The sequence below is a fragment of the Physeter macrocephalus genome, chromosome 17 (assembly GCF_002837175.3).
Source record: "Physeter macrocephalus isolate SW-GA chromosome 17, ASM283717v5, whole genome shotgun sequence".
Classification (NCBI taxonomy): domain Eukaryota; kingdom Metazoa; phylum Chordata; class Mammalia; order Artiodactyla; family Physeteridae; genus Physeter; species Physeter macrocephalus.
The window spans coordinates 35,252,613-35,270,827 of NC_041230.1; positions in this window are offsets into that span (position 1 = coordinate 35,252,613).

The window sequence follows — 18,215 nt, forward strand, 5'->3', positions numbered from 1 at the left end:
TCTTAATGTTCCTGCCTCTTCAGCATGCTGAATGGCACATAATGGGAACTCAACAATTTTGGTTGAATTGGATTGAGTAACGCATAGAGAAAACTCAAACAAAGCAATCTATGTTCTTGATTTGGTGTTTGAAACTTCAGAGTTGTTTTCATTGCAGTGACTTTTCTTTAGACCTTTTCTCCCTCTTTCAAAAATAGATTATATCTTTGGAAAGTACCAGGGTAAGGGTAATTGAAGGCTTGCAAATGCAAAAGATATAGGCCTTATATTTTGAACAGTTTCTTTACATCAATTTTCTTGTACTATTTTATGGCCGGGATTTCTTATCTAAGCCAAAGCTAAGAGCATATTAAGCTGAGATTATTCATAGGTATTTTGAATCCCATTTGGCATTCAGGATTCTGATTATTTCTATTCTATCTGTCATACTATTTCTTTCTTTTAAAAATGTAAAATAAATGTAGCAATATGTACTCTTATAAGAAAAAAGAAAGACAGTGGAAGTCTACTGATAATAACTGTGGTCGTTAAGATGAGCATTGTGCTACATCATTTGGAACTTCCTTGAATTTTGACCTCTAGAAAATTAAAGTACAAGGAAACAAGGAAAGTGGTTTATTATTCCTCTGTACAAGAGAGCATCCCATTTCCAATCGTGGGTGGGACAAAGAAGCCAGCTATGATGTCACAGAGAAGTAAAGAAGGAAGAGTGGCTTTGGAAACAGTCATGATATGATCCATAAAGTGTATAGTTTCAATGGTAGGAGAGATGTGCATGTGTAAGCCTGCAAAACAAAGCAGTGATTTGTTTTGTTTTGTTTTTTAATATATAGGACTTTACTAAATATACTAAGAAATGTTTTCTGGGGTCTTAGCTCTGATAACTTTTAAACTGATTATGTGTCATTTTGTATTATTGGAATAGACATTTCAGAGGTTTTGGTGGGGGGAGGTGGATGTGGTTTGCTTGTTTTGAAGCCTTGTAAAGGAATGGTTATCCTCACCCTTATCTCTCTTCCTCCACCATACGCCTTGAGGATACCTACTACTGCTGGGACCCAAATGGATAAGAACCCACAGACCAGGTGCCATGTTTTGTCATCGTAAAGGAAATAAACTAATACTTAAGCAGCTCAAGCAATCCACATGTGGCACTCTCACTTTGGCTTTTTGAACCAGGATTGTTATACAGTCATAACAATGAAATATTATTTTGTATAATATTTGATCTAATCTACTATTTAGTAATGTGACCTGAGATCCACCATAGTACCTCCTGGGTTTCTCAGCCATTTGGAGCTCTGTCTAAAAGATTTAGACAAATAATTCTCAACCAAGATTGATTTCCCCATCAAGTGACTTTTGGCAATGCCTGGGAACATTTTTGTCACATCTTGGGGGATGCAATTAGCATCTAGTGGGTATTGCCAGGAATGCTGGTTAACATCTTACAATGCATAGGACAGTCCCTTACAACAAAGAATTATCTGATCCAAAATGTCAGCAATGCCCAGGTGGAGAAATCTGATCTAGAGCCCTTCTACTCAAATTCTGGTCCATGGACCAGCAGCATCAGCATCACCAGGAAGCTGAATAGAAGTGTAGTATGTCATTTTGTCCCCAAGATTGAATCAAAACCTTAACATGACAAGACTCCAAAGGATTCATATGCTCATAGTTTAAGAGGCATTAGGCTAGAGTGGTAGTTCTTCACACTTAAGGGTCACAGAGTCAACTGGGTTGCTCTTAAATAAAAACAAAAAGTACCCATACTTGCCACACCTTGGAAATCATGATTCACTGGTCTGAGGTGGTACTCCTGGCAGCAGTAGCTTTTAGAAGCTTCTTAGAAAATTTTAATGTTCCACTAGGGTTGAGACTCCCTGGTCTGGTACAGCTCAGAGTGGGGAGAACATGCTTAGAATGTACAGATATCTCGGAATTCTTGGGACAATCTGGTTTGTGTCATTTGTCCTAAAATATTATAGCACCCCTTTTCACTCTCAAATGTGTCCTGAGCTTGGAGTAAGCAACAATTTCTTAAAAAACAAACAAAAATGTACTAATCATAAAGGATCAAACAAGATAAATTAGATCTTATTAAAATCAAGAACTTCTGTTTATCAAAAGATACCATTAAGATTGTGAAAATGCTATCTACAGAGTGGGAAAAAGATATTTTCAATGTATATATCCAACAAATAATTTGCATACACTGCATGTATAAAGAACTCCAACAAATCAATAAGAGACAAGACAACCCACTAGGGCAAAAGACTTGAATGTGTGCTTCATAAAGGAAGCTGTGCAAATGTATAATCGACATAAGAAGACCTGCTCAACTTCATCCACCTTCATGGAAATGCAAATTTAGACCACGATAAGCTATCAATACAAACAAGTTACAATGACTAAAATGATCAAGACTGATGATTCCAAGTACTGCTAGGATGTGGAGCAAGAAGAACCTTCAGCCTTGCTAATGGAAGAATAAATTGATAAAACCACTTTAAAATGTGTTTTTCCAGTTACCTACCAAAGTTCAGCATATGCATATATATATATATATACCCATGATGAATACTCCTACTCTTAGATATATACCCAAAAGAAATAGATACATATGCTCACCAAAATACATGTATTAAATTTCCCATAGTAACACTATTAGTAATAGTCCAAGATTGGAAACTACCCAAATGCCCAGCAGTGGAATGAATAAATAAGTTGTAATATGTTCACAATGATGAAATATACAGCAACAAGCATGGATGATGTTCAACTAAACACAATGATATGGGTGAATCTCTCAAACATAATACTGAGTGAAAGCAACTAGACAAAAGAGCACATACTCTATGAGTTCATTTATAAAAATAGGCAAAAGTAATCCATCCACTTACAAGTCCAAGCAGCAGTTACCCTTGAAACAGAGTCTGGGAGAGAGTGACGGAAATTCTGGTTTGTTGCAATGTTTTCTTTCTACCTTTGTGTTGTTGTTATACATGTATTGTGACATTCAATGAATGGTATATTGTGTGCATTCTTGAAAGTGTATACAACGATTGAATTATTTTTTTAAAGTGTCCTCTATTGGATGATAACATTCACAGCCAACTTAGTGTGATGGAATAGCCTCAGGTCAGCAACGTTGGGCCTGAAGAGCAGTCATTCAAAGTCTACCCAAGGGGGTAGCACTCCCTCTATTAGCTTCTGTAGGTGCCCAGGGAGAGCTGAGATGATTTCACACTGATCCTCTTTAGAATAGCCATTCTCTACTGAAGCTGAACATAAGAATCATCTGGTGAGTTTCTACAACTCCTGGCAATTCAATCAGTAACTTGTTTACCTCCCCTGGTAATGACAGTGTGCCCAGGGCTGGGAACCACTATCTTAGCCTCACATCTCTGCAGTCATCCATATGGCTGCTTCAGCACAGTTATTCTGACGGTGCTGATGGGAATTAGATGGATGCCCTCAGTTCCCTTACGACATTCATTCATTTGTTCGCTATCTCAATAAGCATGCAGTATTTACTAGGTCCTGTGTTAGGTGCTGGGTGCTAGGACAGGGTCATAAAATTAGATTGTAAGCCTCTGGGAGCAGAGACCAAGTCTTTTTAGTTCTAAGTTACAATCTCAATGTCAAGCTCTGGTGGCACACACAATGAGCCTCAGAAGAACTCTGGAGAACTTTTAGGGAAATAAGGGTGGGGAAATTATTTCAGGTGAAAGAAGCAACATTGTGAAGGTGGGGAGCCATTTCTTGTCATCAAAGTAAAGTGACCATTTTCTAATTTCAGGGTATCAGGAACCTCAGCAATTCTAGAAATGGAAACTGTAACTCCAATAATAATAATAATAATAACTGTGTCATAAATAACTAGATTTTACCTTTATTTTTCTCTCTCTCATCAATTTATCCTCAGTGCTCAGCACAGTACCTGACATCCTAGAATTGGTCAATAAATATTTGTTGAATAAATTAACAATTGAACAAGTGAAAGAAAATATTCTCTCAAGAAAGGAAGGATGAATTAACATTTATTGAATACAAAACACGCTCCATGCACATGCCAGACACCTCCTGTCCTTAGTGCCATTTCATACTCACGGCACATTGTAAACGGGTGGCATGATTATCCTCCTCTCAAAGCTTAAATAAAATATGAAGCCCAGAGAGCATAAGGAATGTCCCAAGACCACAGGGCTAATTGGCAGTGCCCAGATTCAAATTGCAGGGTTGCAATTTGGCGCCCCTGCTCTGGGCATCGCACTCCACAGAGCAGCAGGACAGTGATGAGCCTGGGACATGATCCATCCAGGCCCATCTGGCCCCTGCTCTCCTCTGAGGTCGAATACTTTACCTCACGTATCTACCACCACCAAGCCTGCATTCCTCTCATCGCTCATATTTATAATTCAGCATCAAATTATCTTATTAACAACATGCTAATTAAGTTATGATAGAGGTGCCACTACGGAATCAGAGGTATTTCCATGGAAACTAAGTGGCAACTCCCTCTCCCCAACCCTGCAGTTTTATTTGAGTCTCCTGAGGAAGGAAAGGAAAAGTACAGAATTGTGAGACTAGCCAGTTCTTGTTGAAACATAAACTCCAAAGCCGCCAGGAGAAAAGTGAGTAGAAAACCCTTTGGGGCTGGCTGGATCTTCCCTCCCCCTCCCCTTCCTTTCTCCCTCTTTTTTCTCCTCACCTTTTTCTTCTTCCTTCACACTCTCTGGGCTCTCCCCTCTCTCATAAATGTTTTCCCTTTGACTGTAAATCCAGAGCATAGCACTGAAACCACAGCCCTCAAAAGTCACTTCCATCTGGCCTGAGAAGTAGTGGGTTCCAGAGTCTTTATGGAAATTTTCAACTTCTAACTAGTTACAGATCTAAATAAAGTCTTTACTTAGAACCGTAGGTTCATCAAGGAACTGTCTGGATTCCTGTGTGCTATATTTTCTTCTTTGCTTAACTTTTTTATTAGTCTAGGTTCTCCAGAGGAACAAAACCAATAAGATAGATAGATAGATAGATAGATAGATAGATAGATAGATAGATAGATAGATAGATGATAGATAGATACCTAGAGTTTATATATATATATATAACAAGATATATTATTTCCATATCTCTATATCTATATGCATCTGTATCTATCTAGAGAGAGAGAGAGAGATTTACTAAAAGGAATTGGCTCATGTGATAAAGAAAGCGAATAAGTTCCAAAATCTGTAGTCAGCAAGCTGGAGACCCAGGAGAGCCAATGGTGTAGTTCCAGTCCAAACCCAAGTTTGAAAGAAGGAGAAGACTGTCCTAGCTCAAGACAGTCATGGAAAGAGAAAGAAGTCTTGCTTACTCAGCCTTTTATTCTAGTCAGGTTTTCAAGGGATCGGACGAGGCCCATCCATATTGTGGTGGGCAATCTGCTTTACTCAGGCTACTGATTCAAATGTTAATTTCACCCAGAAACGCTCTCACAGACATATCCAGAAATAATGTTTAGCCAAATATCTGGGCACCCCATAATCCATTCAAGCTGACACATAAAACTAACCATCACAACTTCCATTTTAGCAATTTAACCATTGTTCCCTTCCATAATCTTACAGCCTGCCTTCTGAGAGTGTGTTCATCGACTTCAACCAGATTTTCCGTTATCTCTCTCAATCTCAAGACTCCAGAGTCCCCACAACCCACCAATTCTAGACTGTCACTGAGACAGTCCTGCAGACCACTTCCATTCCCTTCCAATCGGACTCATTACCGGCTCCAAAGTAGGGAGAGTTCTCCTCCCTTTGGTATCTGTTGAACAGTAATTCCCAGAGTGTGTTCAGAACATGAGAGTCTTCATGGCAAGTTGGTAGGAACATGATAGGTAAATAGGTGCTGAAGAGGTGGATAAATGTGAAATATCTATAAAATAGTTCCAAGTGCAAAATGTTGAGAAGCACCAAGTATCATATCCTTCTCTTAGATTTTTATGATTTACTTTTTATTTTTTATAATGCATATTACAGGGTAAGGGCTTTGAAAGGCATTTATTCATTTCCTCATTGAGTATCTATTGAGTACCAACCATGTATAAGGCACTGTTGTAAGCGCAGGAAAGATAGTTATATAGGAGATAGGTCCTGCTCTCAGGAAGCTTGTGTATTGATTGAGGGGAAACAGATAGTAAATAAATAAGTACTATAAAGACAAATAAAATGGGCAAGGAGCTAAATCATTGGGGAACATGCTATTCTATAAAGGGCCGTCAGAGAAGCACCTCTGAAAAACTGATATTTGAACAAAACCCTAAATGAAGAGAGGGAGTAATGTGTGGGCATATTATAAAGGAGCCGTACAGCAGTCCTGAATAGTATTGTTCATAGGTTTAAAAAGTGATAAAAGCTGCGTCGCTAGAGCTTGGTGGGAAGGCAGGTTGGAGAGGAGGCTAGTAAGGTAGCAAGAGGCCAGATGATCATCTACTGTTTTACAGGCGATGTAAGGATTGTTGGGACTTATGTGACTCAGGAGGTGGTGGGTGGAGGTATCTGAGAAAAAGAGTGACATAATCTGGCTATAGCATTTTCACGGATCAGTGAATGTGGCTTACACATTGCAGGGAGGCACGAGGTGAGTTCGGAAGTTACCATACTTGTCCAGATGTGACACAACTGGGCTTTGGGCTAAATGTGCAGTAGTGGAGGTGAGGAGAAGTGGGTAGATTCTGAAAGTACTTCATTCTCCAGTGAGAAATTTGATTAATTCCATATAATCAAGGATCTCTCAAATTTACTTGACCATTGGCCTCTTCTTCAGTTGACTCTCCAATTATTTTTTGACTAAACAGTTCAAATATAAATTATAGTTAGTATATTAGCCTCTGATTAGTAAATATTATACAGTTTATTTTTATGTGTAGTATATTTCTATTTCAGATTATTCTTTTGTGTTTCCTGTGTGTATACAAGTATCCCTAAGACTGGTAACATAAATCTACCACTAATAGATTTAAGTGGCTTTGTTTTTCCCTTTCTGTATGTGAAAATCTATGAGTGTGCTTCCCCCTAATATGGACTAGAGACTTCCTTGTGAGTGGCTACATTGTTACTTCTGCCCAAAGTAAGGGTCTGTCTGTGTTCCACCTTCAAATTCCTATTCATCCTTCATGGTTCCTTCCTCTGGGAAGCCCTTCATGAACATACATGAACAGGCAGGTGCTCCCTGCTGGGTAACTTCAGGGTAGCCTGAGGCTATGTCCATTTTAGCATTGCTTCCTGACATTAGTGTGCTCTGAATATGTGGACAGACTTCCCCGCTGCACTGTGAGCTTCTTTTTAAAATTTATTTTATTTATTTATTTTTGGCTGCGTTGGGTCTTTGTTGTGCGGGCTTTCTCTAGTTGAGGCGAGCGGGGGCTACTCTTTGTTTTCCGTGTGCTGGTTTCTCATTGCAGTGGCTTCTCTTGTTGCGGAGCACAGGCTCTGGGCACGTGGGCTTCAGTATTGTGGCACACGGGCTCAGTAGTTGTGGCTCACGGGCTCTAGAGCACAGGTTCAGTAGCTGTGGCACACAGGCTTAGTTGCTCTGCGGCATGTGGGATCTTCCCAGACCAGGGCTCGAACCCGTGTCCCCTGCATTGACAGGCAGATTCTTAACCACTGCGCCACCAGGAAGTCCCAGCACTGTGAGCTTCTTGAGGCAGGGATTGTGTGTATCCCTCCCTGTATCTGCAGACCCTCCCACCACTCATGGCACAGAGCAGTGAGGAACAAATGCCTGATGAGTGACTAAAAAGGTTTTATTATTTATTTGTTTAAGAAATAAGAATTTGTTGGTTTAAGAAATATTTATTTAGTGCTTTCTAGACTCAAGGGATCTGATGCTACATGTACACACACATATACATACACTCTTATATTATATATATATATACACATATATTTGTATACATATGTATATATTCATCTATTGAAAGAGATGATCAAGTCAGTAGAGTTTTTCAAGGCATGATGCATACTATAAAAATTAGAAGCTGTTGATTGAGCATAGAAAATCTTTAGGCAATGGTAATTCATTCAATGGAAATTCTCCCAAAAGTAAGCAGGAGGAAAATCTAGAAGGTAGGGAATGTCATATATTTTCAGAAGATAATTAGTTCGGAATGATTGGAAGTCCTACAGGGGGGATGGTAATAAATGAAAGCAAAGGGGTAGATTAAAGCTTGGACACTATCCAGTGGATACAATGGGTGCAGATTGTTGTAGCTTGAAAAAAAAAGTTACTTTGTGAAATGGTTGAATTCCGTTTATTTGGGCTTTCTCCCCAGTTTTTCCTACAGTTGTTATTGAGTCTGAAGTCAACATTTTCTTCAACTAGCACATGGAAAAGTTTCAGAAGATAAATATATTGAACAAAAGGCTCAGGGCACTTAATCAGAGAACATGGAAACCTGGGAACATGATATCTATCTCATAAAGATAATACAAACAAAGGGACTGGTGAATTGGTGTGGTGATGTCATTCAGTGGTAGATGGGATTGGACTGAATTAATGCTGGGAAATGTTATTTATGTTCCCAGATTTCTCTCAGTTGGTTTACCTGAAGTTCTTGTGTTATTGTGAGGAAAAAAATTGATACTGGATACAAGTCGCAAAAAAGGCAGCTACAATTTGCATGAGGATAAATCATAATTATCTTTATCATAATTATCATCAGTATTTCTTTGCTCAGCCAGTTAAATATATTTCACATTTTCTTTTTCTCTTTAGACCTAAAATTCAATACAACAATAGCAGTGAGCCTGTGCTTTTAGGGGATATATTAAATATAATAAAAATAATTTATATTCAAGTTAGTATCTAATAGCAGTAGTAAACTTCTTTTGTCTTATAAGAAATGCCTTTTGTGAATGGTATTTTCAGGTTATATTTCCCTCTTTTTAAGCAGTCCTATAAAAAAAAATTCTGCTTTATATGGCCAATAATTTTGAGGACAGAGTATGTTCTCTTGTTAATGTCTACTTGAAACATTCATTAAATAATTGAACATCAGAAAAAAGGTTTATCTCCATATGAACTTATATGTGCTAATAATGTTATTGAAAAATACAGGAGAAAGTATGTTTCTTAAGAAGACATTTTTTTAAAAGACCAACCATATTTTCTGTTGTTCAGAGTGAACGTAGCCTTGTCAAGGAAAGACGAATGCTTGTGATGGTTTTAAAAATGCCTAAGACTAGGCATTTTGTCTGAATGAAAGCACACAGCATGAACCTGGGATAAATCTCACAGTCTTCCCTGTTAAGTCTCTTTCTCTTTCTTTTGTATTCTCATCCTCTCTCTCTCCCCCTCTCTCCCTCCCTCCCTCCCATCTCCTCCTCCTCCTTTCCTCCTTCTCCCCCACCCCTGTGCCCCAATTTATATTTCAAAACTCTTGCAGTTTTACAACTGCATGGGCCTTGAAATATTTAATACCCTCTGTTTTATAGATGAGAAAAATAAGATCTATGGGAAAAGGAAACATCTCAGCCACTACAAACAAGTAATTGATAGATTATAGTTGTCTACCAAGTGCCTACTGACCACTTATATATGTATTAAGATAGGAATGTGTGTGTGTGTGTGTGTGTGTGTGTGTGTACACACACACACACACACACACACACACACACACATAGTGTTGGCAAAAAATTTCATTCTGGTTTTTCATATTATGGAAAAACCAGGTCGAACTTTTTGGCCAACCCTATCTATCTATCTATCTATACTTCACTGATTGAAACACATGGCAATTTTTCAGTATCTGGGAATTTGGAGAGGGTGTATTACCCATCCCCATCCTTTCCTCAATTTCAATAAAGTTAAAGGGTAAGAATTCCCATAAAGCAATTAGTCAAAGGAAGATGCCTGCGTCAAATTAATCAACATTATTCCACAGACCAAGGGCTTTGAAAGCAGAAAAACATGACATCCAAGTCCAATTCCTTCACTTATCTACCCCTAGATGCTCAGTTTTCTGAGCACTAAAATAGTGACATCCAGCATGTGGAGTTATTGAGCTGTTCAAAGAAATGGACTGTATATTAAAGGCCAGTTAATGCACTTATCCTGAGATTCTTAACCTAGAAACAAAAACCCTCCTGGGAGGGGCTTTGGGAGTCCTTAGGTGAACTTCAGGCATGCCTAACCCTTTGATAGTCTGAGCATTTTTCTGCATATAAGCATTCTTTTCTTTGGGAAAAAATCCCTCACTATTATTAGCTTTTCAAAGATGTGTTCCCAATTATTTTAAGAAAACTGACATAAGTAGAAGCTGTAATTGCTGGTGTTAATAATAATTATTATAACCACTATAACATTACTAATATTTCACTACAAACAAACATCATTATGATTATTAAGACTCAATTCCTTGCATATGAGCCAAAACTGGTAGATGAATCACATTTAAATCATCAGGTGCTTTGCTTTTACCAGGTAGAATGTTCCAATTTCTTCTTATTACATGAGCCCTTGAGGTTTTGTTTCACTCTGATCCACAGAGGAACTCATTTCCCTAGAAAGGCAGGCTAATGAGGTCTGCTTAATTTATAGCTGAGTACATTTATGTGCCCTCTTCATTAACGGGGATGCCTGTTTAATTCAATAGAATCCTGCATGTGGTACACGTAGGAGACACCAGGACCCTGTCCGCTCCACATCCATTTATTACCCTGATGCCTCCAACATACACAAACAAACCATGTTTTACAAACTGCTTAGAGATTTAAGTTGCATTGTACATTCTGTTGTAACAAAAAGGGTGATTTAAAATCATTACACCTAAAATTTAGACCTTGGTATGCTTTGAAGTCAAGAGGAACAATTTGTCAGCTGGTTGATCTTTTGCTTCTAAAGCTAGTTAACTGATCAATCTAATGTCAAAGGAGCAGAGACAAATGGGAGACATTTTACCATGTGGGAAACTGTACATGAAGATAAATCCAACATCCTGCTTCATTTCATCTGCAGTGCTCTTTGCATAAAGGACGTGTTGGAATCTTTAAGTGCTTTAAATTCTTGCATTGAATCTTGCTTTGTTCCATTTTGGGGTAGGGAAGGCCATAATCTCTCACTTTATTTTTTATTTATTTATGTTTGGCTGCGTTGGGTCTTCGTTGCTTTGTGCAGGATTTCTCTAGTTGCTGTGAGCGGGGGCTACTCTTCCTTGTGGTGCGTGGGCCTCTCATTGTGGTGTCCTCTCTTGTTGCATAGCATGGGCTCTAGGAGCACGGGCTTCAGTAGTTGTGGCACGCAGGCTCAGTAGTTGTGGCTCTCGGGCTCTAGAGCGCAGGCTCAGTAGTTGTGGCACACAGGTTTACTTGCTCTGCGGCATGTGGGATCTTCCTGGACCAGGGCTCGAACCCATGTCCCCTGCAATGGCAGGCAGATTGTTAACCACTGCACCACCAAGGAAGCCCCCATAATCTCTCACTTTAAATTCACACTTGGCAATGAACAAAGTTGGGATTCTTGATTGATTGTTTACTGTGTAATTAATTCACACATTTCTGAAATTTCCTAACATGTTTGCAAAGTAAATCTTTGGTGAATTTGTTGTATTCCTTGATGAATTTGTTTGATTTTTTAAAAATAGATCTTTATTGGAGTATAATTGCTTCACAATACTGTGTTAGTTTCTGTTGTACACCAAAGTGAATCAGCCATATGCATACATGTTCCCATATCCCCTCCCTCTAGCGTCTCCCTCCCACCCTCCCCATCCCACCCCTCTAGGTATGCAAAGCACCTCGAGCTGATCTCCCTGTGCTATGTGGCTGCTTCCCACTAGCTAACTAAATTGATACAACCACTATGGAAAACAGATTGACGGTTCCTTAAAAAACTAAAAATAGAACTACCATATGACCAGCGATCCCTCTACTGGGCATATACCCTGAGAAAACCACAATTCTAAAAGAGACATGTACCACAATGTTCATTGCAGCACTATTTACAATGGCCAGGACATGGACTTTATTTGATTTTTGCTATGAACATAATGATGAAACTGGATCTAGAGTAACAGCTTCCCCATGAATAGTTTTAGTTACACCAGCTGTTCTAGTTACCTACTGCTGCATAAAAAATGACTCCCAAACTAGTCGGCTTAGAACAACAGCCATGGGATTATATTCATAACTTTGTGGATCAGGAATTGAAACTGGGTAGGAACAGCCAAGGTCACTTCCTGGTGTTCAGGTAGCAAATGGACCTTAGGGTCCAATACATCTTCACTCGAGTGGCTGGTGCCCTGGGTGGGGTGGGGGAGGGGTTGGGACAGGAAGACTGGGCTCCTCTGAGACTGTCAACCAGAGCACCTATATGTGGCCTCTCCAGCAGGCAGTATTAGGCAATCAAACTTCTTATTTTGAGGAGGAGGAGGAGGAGAAAGGTGTCTCCATCCATCTTGAATCTACCACACCAGCACATATCAATTCTTTACAAGCTTCATTAACAAATTGTTTTACCGCCATCACCTCAAGCTTCTATGATATGGGCTAGAATTTTCAGCAAGATGGGTGGTGGGGAGAGAGGAATGGTGATTGATTAGATAGCTATTATTCCAATAGCAATGGCAGGTTGCATTTGCTTAACTCTTAGCAATAATGCTGCTTTAGGAAAATCAATAAGTAAATTTCTTGCCTAAAAAAAAGAGATTAGAAACTTTTATAGGGGAAATTTATTGTAGTTTTCCTCCCCTTCTTTGGCATCGCCTCCTCCATTTTTAGATTGAGAGATTGCTTTGGAAAATAACTATTTTTTTCCCCGTGACTCTGTAAACAGAAAACTGTTTTGGTGATTTTTACTGATTTTGAAGGCAATTGTTTTTTTCAAAGTGTTAATCTCACATTGATTTTTTTAATTTAATTTTTTATTTTATGTTAGAGTATCGTTGATTTACAACATTATGTTAGTTTCAGGTGTACCGCAAAGTGATTCAGTTTTACATATACATGTATCCATTATTTTTCAGATTCTTTTCCCATATAGGTTATTACAGAATATTGAGTAGAGTTCCCTGTGCAGTAGGGAACTTGTTGATTATCTATTTTATATGTAGTAGTGTGTATATGTTAGTCCCAAACTCCTAATTTATCCCTCCCCCGCGAACTTTCCCCTTTGGTAACCATAAATTTGCTTTCAAACTCTGTGAGTCTCTTTCTGTTTTTGTAAATAAGTTCATTTATATCATTTTTTTTTAAAGTTTCCACATATAAGTGATATCATATGATATTTGTCTTTCTCTGTCTCACATTCATTTTAGATTTCAAGCCATCTGTTTGTCCATCATCCTAGGAGATTGGGATATATTTTACAGAGCAGTAGACACAGAACAGCATCTCCACAAATAAACTCTTAATCCATCAACACTTTATTAAGCATCTGTTAGGCACTCTATCCAAATGAGAAAAGCAAACGAGAACAAATGAAACACAATCTCAAGAATCTTTTGTTCGTTTTAGTTTACTGATGAATATACAATATATATAATATATATAAATATATTACAAAGCAAAGAAAAAAAGAATTTAGTTTTGTTTTTAGAGGAACTTGAATGATTTAAGTTAGAATTGCATTTTCCCAGTTGACTAGCATGACAGTTTTGGACAGTTCTTATAGCTTCTATTTTCCTGTCTCTGAAGTGAGAGCAACAACTGGTAGAATTGTAGTCTTTTTTTTTTTTGCAGTATGCGGGCCTCTCACTGTTGTGGCCTCTCCCGTTGTGGAGCACAGGCTCCGGATGCACAGGCTCAGTGGCCATGGCTCACGGGCCTAGCTGCTCCGCAGCATGTGGGATCTTCCCAGACCGGGGCACGAACCCGTGTCCCCTGCATCGGCAGGCGGACTCTCAACCACTGCACCACCAGGGAAGCCCAGAATTGTAATCTTAAATGATAGTGCTGCAAAGCTTTGATTCTCAACCAATCTTTCATGTGCTTAAAAATCACCTAAAATCTGGTACAAAGGCACTGTGGTCCAAAGAAGGAGGGCCTGTGATTCCGCATTTCTAACAAGCTCCCAGGTGAGGCAGATGCCACAGGCCCAGGGACCACAGCTTGAATACCGAGGCTGTAGAGAATCTAATATTGATAAATATGAATACGCATTCAGAAATGTTGGTTCCTGGTCTCCACTTCCTTCATTTCCCTTTAGAAATTTCTACAAGACAGGAATGGATTTTTGTATTTGTCCCCCATCTCCAATTTGTTGAGTACTCTGTTGTATTCCTTATTTAAAATATTATGGCTCCTGCACTTTGTTTAACTCTGCTTGACATTCACTGATTTGTGATTCTCCTCTTTCCTGAGCATGCTTATAAGAGGACGGCCTTGGGATTGAAAACTCTCGCTGTCTAGACACAGGGACAGACTTTCTGTGGAAGAACTGTGAATGGCCATTTTATACTCAGTTATTTTTCTTTCTTTCTTTTTTCCCTTTTTTTCTTTTTTGCTTTGTCTTCATATGCTAATAGAATCAACATCCTCGTTTGCCATTTTAATGTTTCTTAGGAAGCTTTATCTCAGAGTTTCCTATAGTTTTTATGATCATTAGTCTTCTGGGTGAATCAGAGATTTCCTGTTATAATACCACGAGGTTTCTCAATAGACCCTCCTGGCTCCTCGTTGAGTTTTTTGAATGACTTTATTATAACAAAGTTGACTTGGAGCCAGAAGAGGTAGAACTCCAGTGCGGGGCTTTCTTTCGAGTTTTATGGGTTTTTCTCAGAAGTCTAATGCCAGTGTAATGAAGTTTTACAGCTATTAATACTCCACCACTCTTGCTGCAGTAAGAAATATGTAACTAAACAATAACTTGGAATGGGTAAATTCATGATTAAGTTACACTAAAAGATAATGTCTCTGGGTCATAGTTCATAATTTCCAAATGCACATCATTTAGAATGATTGGTAACTTCAGCCTTGTAACTCTTTCAAGGAGAGAGGCTATGAGTTTAAATCACTACAGTAAGCTGACAGTGAGACTTATATTTTCTGAGCTAAAGAGATATTTTTATGGCCACACAGTGGACTCTGTTTATCACTCATCGTAAACCATCGGAAACCATTTTTGTTTTAAATTAGGTACTCAGGCTTTTGTCATGTAATCTGTATCTTTATTTCCCCTTTCCACTTTTGTTGGTCCATTTTCAACAGCTCCCAATTGTCTTCCACTTCCTGAAAATGGCTCGTATTTTATATTTCAGCTTCTTTAAAGGTATTTCATCCTAGTTGAGGTCACCTTAATTTACACCTTAAATTATTATTCCAAAGCCAACTTCAGTGCTACTGATACTGAGTAATCCTGCTAAAGAGTCCAATTTTAAAATAAAATAATGTCTTATCCTGAAATGCCAGGCATAAGAAACCCATGAATTTTGCATATCTCTTTAGTACTTTTACTTATTGAATTACAGGCCTTCCCTTCCTTTGAGCCACTTAGTCAATTATGCTTCATTTTACTGCCTACTCTGGTTCTAGAGTCTGTCCCTTCTTAAAGATCATAAGTAAGTCACTTTTTCCCAGACTAGGCAACAGCCCCCAATTATTTGAAAGTTAAATGACTGTGGAATTTGGGGGCTTAATGGTTTTAAAACCATCTCAATTATGCTTATTAAAATGGAAGATCTTGTCAAAACAAATTTCTTCCTTCCTTCTTTTCTCTCTTTCTCTCTCTCTCCCCCCACCCCCTTCTCCCCATCAGTCAATCTTCCTTCTCACCAAGACCCGTATTTTTGTTGCCTGATTTTACAGTCTGTTCAGGGATACACACTGGAAAGTGAGAGGCCACAGCCCCATAGACAGGGGAGGGAAGGTAATGGGCACAGAAGTCTCCTTGATGAAAAACACTGCACCTTTAATTCATATGCATTTATTAAAATGCACTTTGCAATCTATAAATGGCAAAAAAAAAAAAGCAAATAAATGTAGGGTGTTACATCATAATTAAAATGGTTTTTTTTTTCTCATAATTTCTAGGGCAATAAAAGAAATCTTTGGTTCAGTCTTCTTATATAAATAAAAAAGGAAAGTGGGTCTATTCTTAAGTATCATAGGAGATAAAAATCTGCATATTTTTCTTCTGAGTGCTCTTGAAAGGTGGGTTTGATTCCTTTTACCTTTGTTTTCTCATTCAGCTCTATCCACCTTTCTATTGCTCTTATCTGTTTACAGGCTTGTCTTATCTTTCTAAACCTGAACAGTTTAATACCATAGCTATTAGCTACACATTACATTGGAGCCTTAGAACTACAGCTAGTCCAAATTGAGTTGTGGACACTGGATTTCAAAGACTTAGTACAAAAAAGACAGGATGCAGAATACATTAATGACACATTAATTATGTGTTGAAATGATACTATTTTGGATATATTGGGTTAACTAAAATATATTAGAATTCACATCATCTCTTTCTTTTTACCGTCCTAGAAATTTTAAAAATTACATATGTGGCTCTCATTTTAAGCTTGCATTTTACTTCTATTGGATAGGGCTATTCTAAACCATAAGCGCTTCTAAAGCAGGAATTGGATCTTATTCTTTACCAAATAACCAGTGAGTAGATCAGAAGGCACTTAGGGTTATTAAATAACTCAATGGTTATATTGATTAAATTATTATTTATTCCAATTTATACCTCACTCCTAAATATAGCTATATTCTTCAGGTTATATCCATGTGTGAAAAATCATGTTTTATGTCTTAGCTCAGTTTCTGGCCTCTGGTGTTCTTGAGTGGGTTGCAATTAGGCCAAAAGATTGATTCTGTCAGCCCTAGGGGGTGCCATAAGGGCCGTCTGGGCCCTCAAGTCCATTGCTTTCCATTGCAAGCAACCTCATCAATTTAATCCAGAATACTGTGCAAACATGATTACATCCTGTTTATCATAGTACAAAAATGACTGGGAAATAGTCTATATTTTATATGATGGAATTGAACTTCTTTATATTTAGAAGAAAGAACTCAAAAATTAATTTAACCATGAACTCTACTACAGTCTTTTTTTTTTTTCTTTCTTTTTTAAAACCATTAGACTTGGTGGACATCAGTCTGAGGGTTAATCTCACTTTAGAATGTTATAGACTGAGTATTTCAAATTGGTATTGAGTTTCCTTTCAAACCTCTCTGAATGTAGTAGGTATAAATAGCATTATTTCTCTGGAGTATATTATCTTTCTGGTTTGATTAAGCACATCCTAGGCCGTGAAGATCCAATTTATTGGGTACTCTGAGACAGTGCAGTGTTAGAACTTTGGGCATAATCCTTATGCCAACCTGAAGTGGTGACTATGATTCGACTTATTTTGCAGTAGAGGAAACCAGTTCATACAGCTGTTCTGTTATGTTTTGGGACATTGAATCTGAGCCTGTATGTATCCAGTGCCTTTGCCATATTTCATAACTGTGCTTCTTAGGGGAAAACAAGCAAACTAAAAGAATATTAATTGCTGTTATAATTTATTGAGGTACAAATTTGAGTCTGTCTTCCCTGTAGTTTTTCTTCCCTTTTAATTTTCTTGCCTTGGAAATTTTGTAAGACAGAAAACGGTTGCTTGAGTCCAAAGTTTAGTCCTAAGTACTGAAAAGAAAATGCTGTGTGCTTTACAGGGCAAGCAGGGAGGAAAGAGAGCAGAGATTACCCAAATCAGAAGGAGGCAGGACTGTTCCCCAACACACAGAGTCCTTGGCTTTCATGGGAGGCTCTTGCCTCGTAGTCAATAAGGAGGCAGCAGAATGCTGGACCTAAAATGAAGTACACTGTTCTTTCAGGCAGGGGAAAGAATATGGATACCATGGCCCGTGGTGTTGTCACCAGTGCTGAGTGTGATATGTGATTTATAACAGGAAATATACATTTGGTCTTCGTTCCCTTTTCTGTCACAGAGTTCCCAAAACGCTTGGAATTTCCTAAGTGATAAGAACAACAAAGGTATCTTTTGTTGTATGAGAGAGGTGGCTTTTGAATCCCACCTAAGAATGAGAATTGGTTGCCAGGAGAACCAACCAAGTGATTAGAAGGTTGGAAGTTTCAATCCCACTCCCCTGACCACTCCCCTGACTCGCCTGACCAATCCCACTCTCCCCTCCCGAGAGGAAGGGAGAGGGAGGTTGAATCACTCCCTAATGGCTGATGATTTAATCAGTCATGCCAGTGTAACGAAGACTCCTTAGAACCTAAAA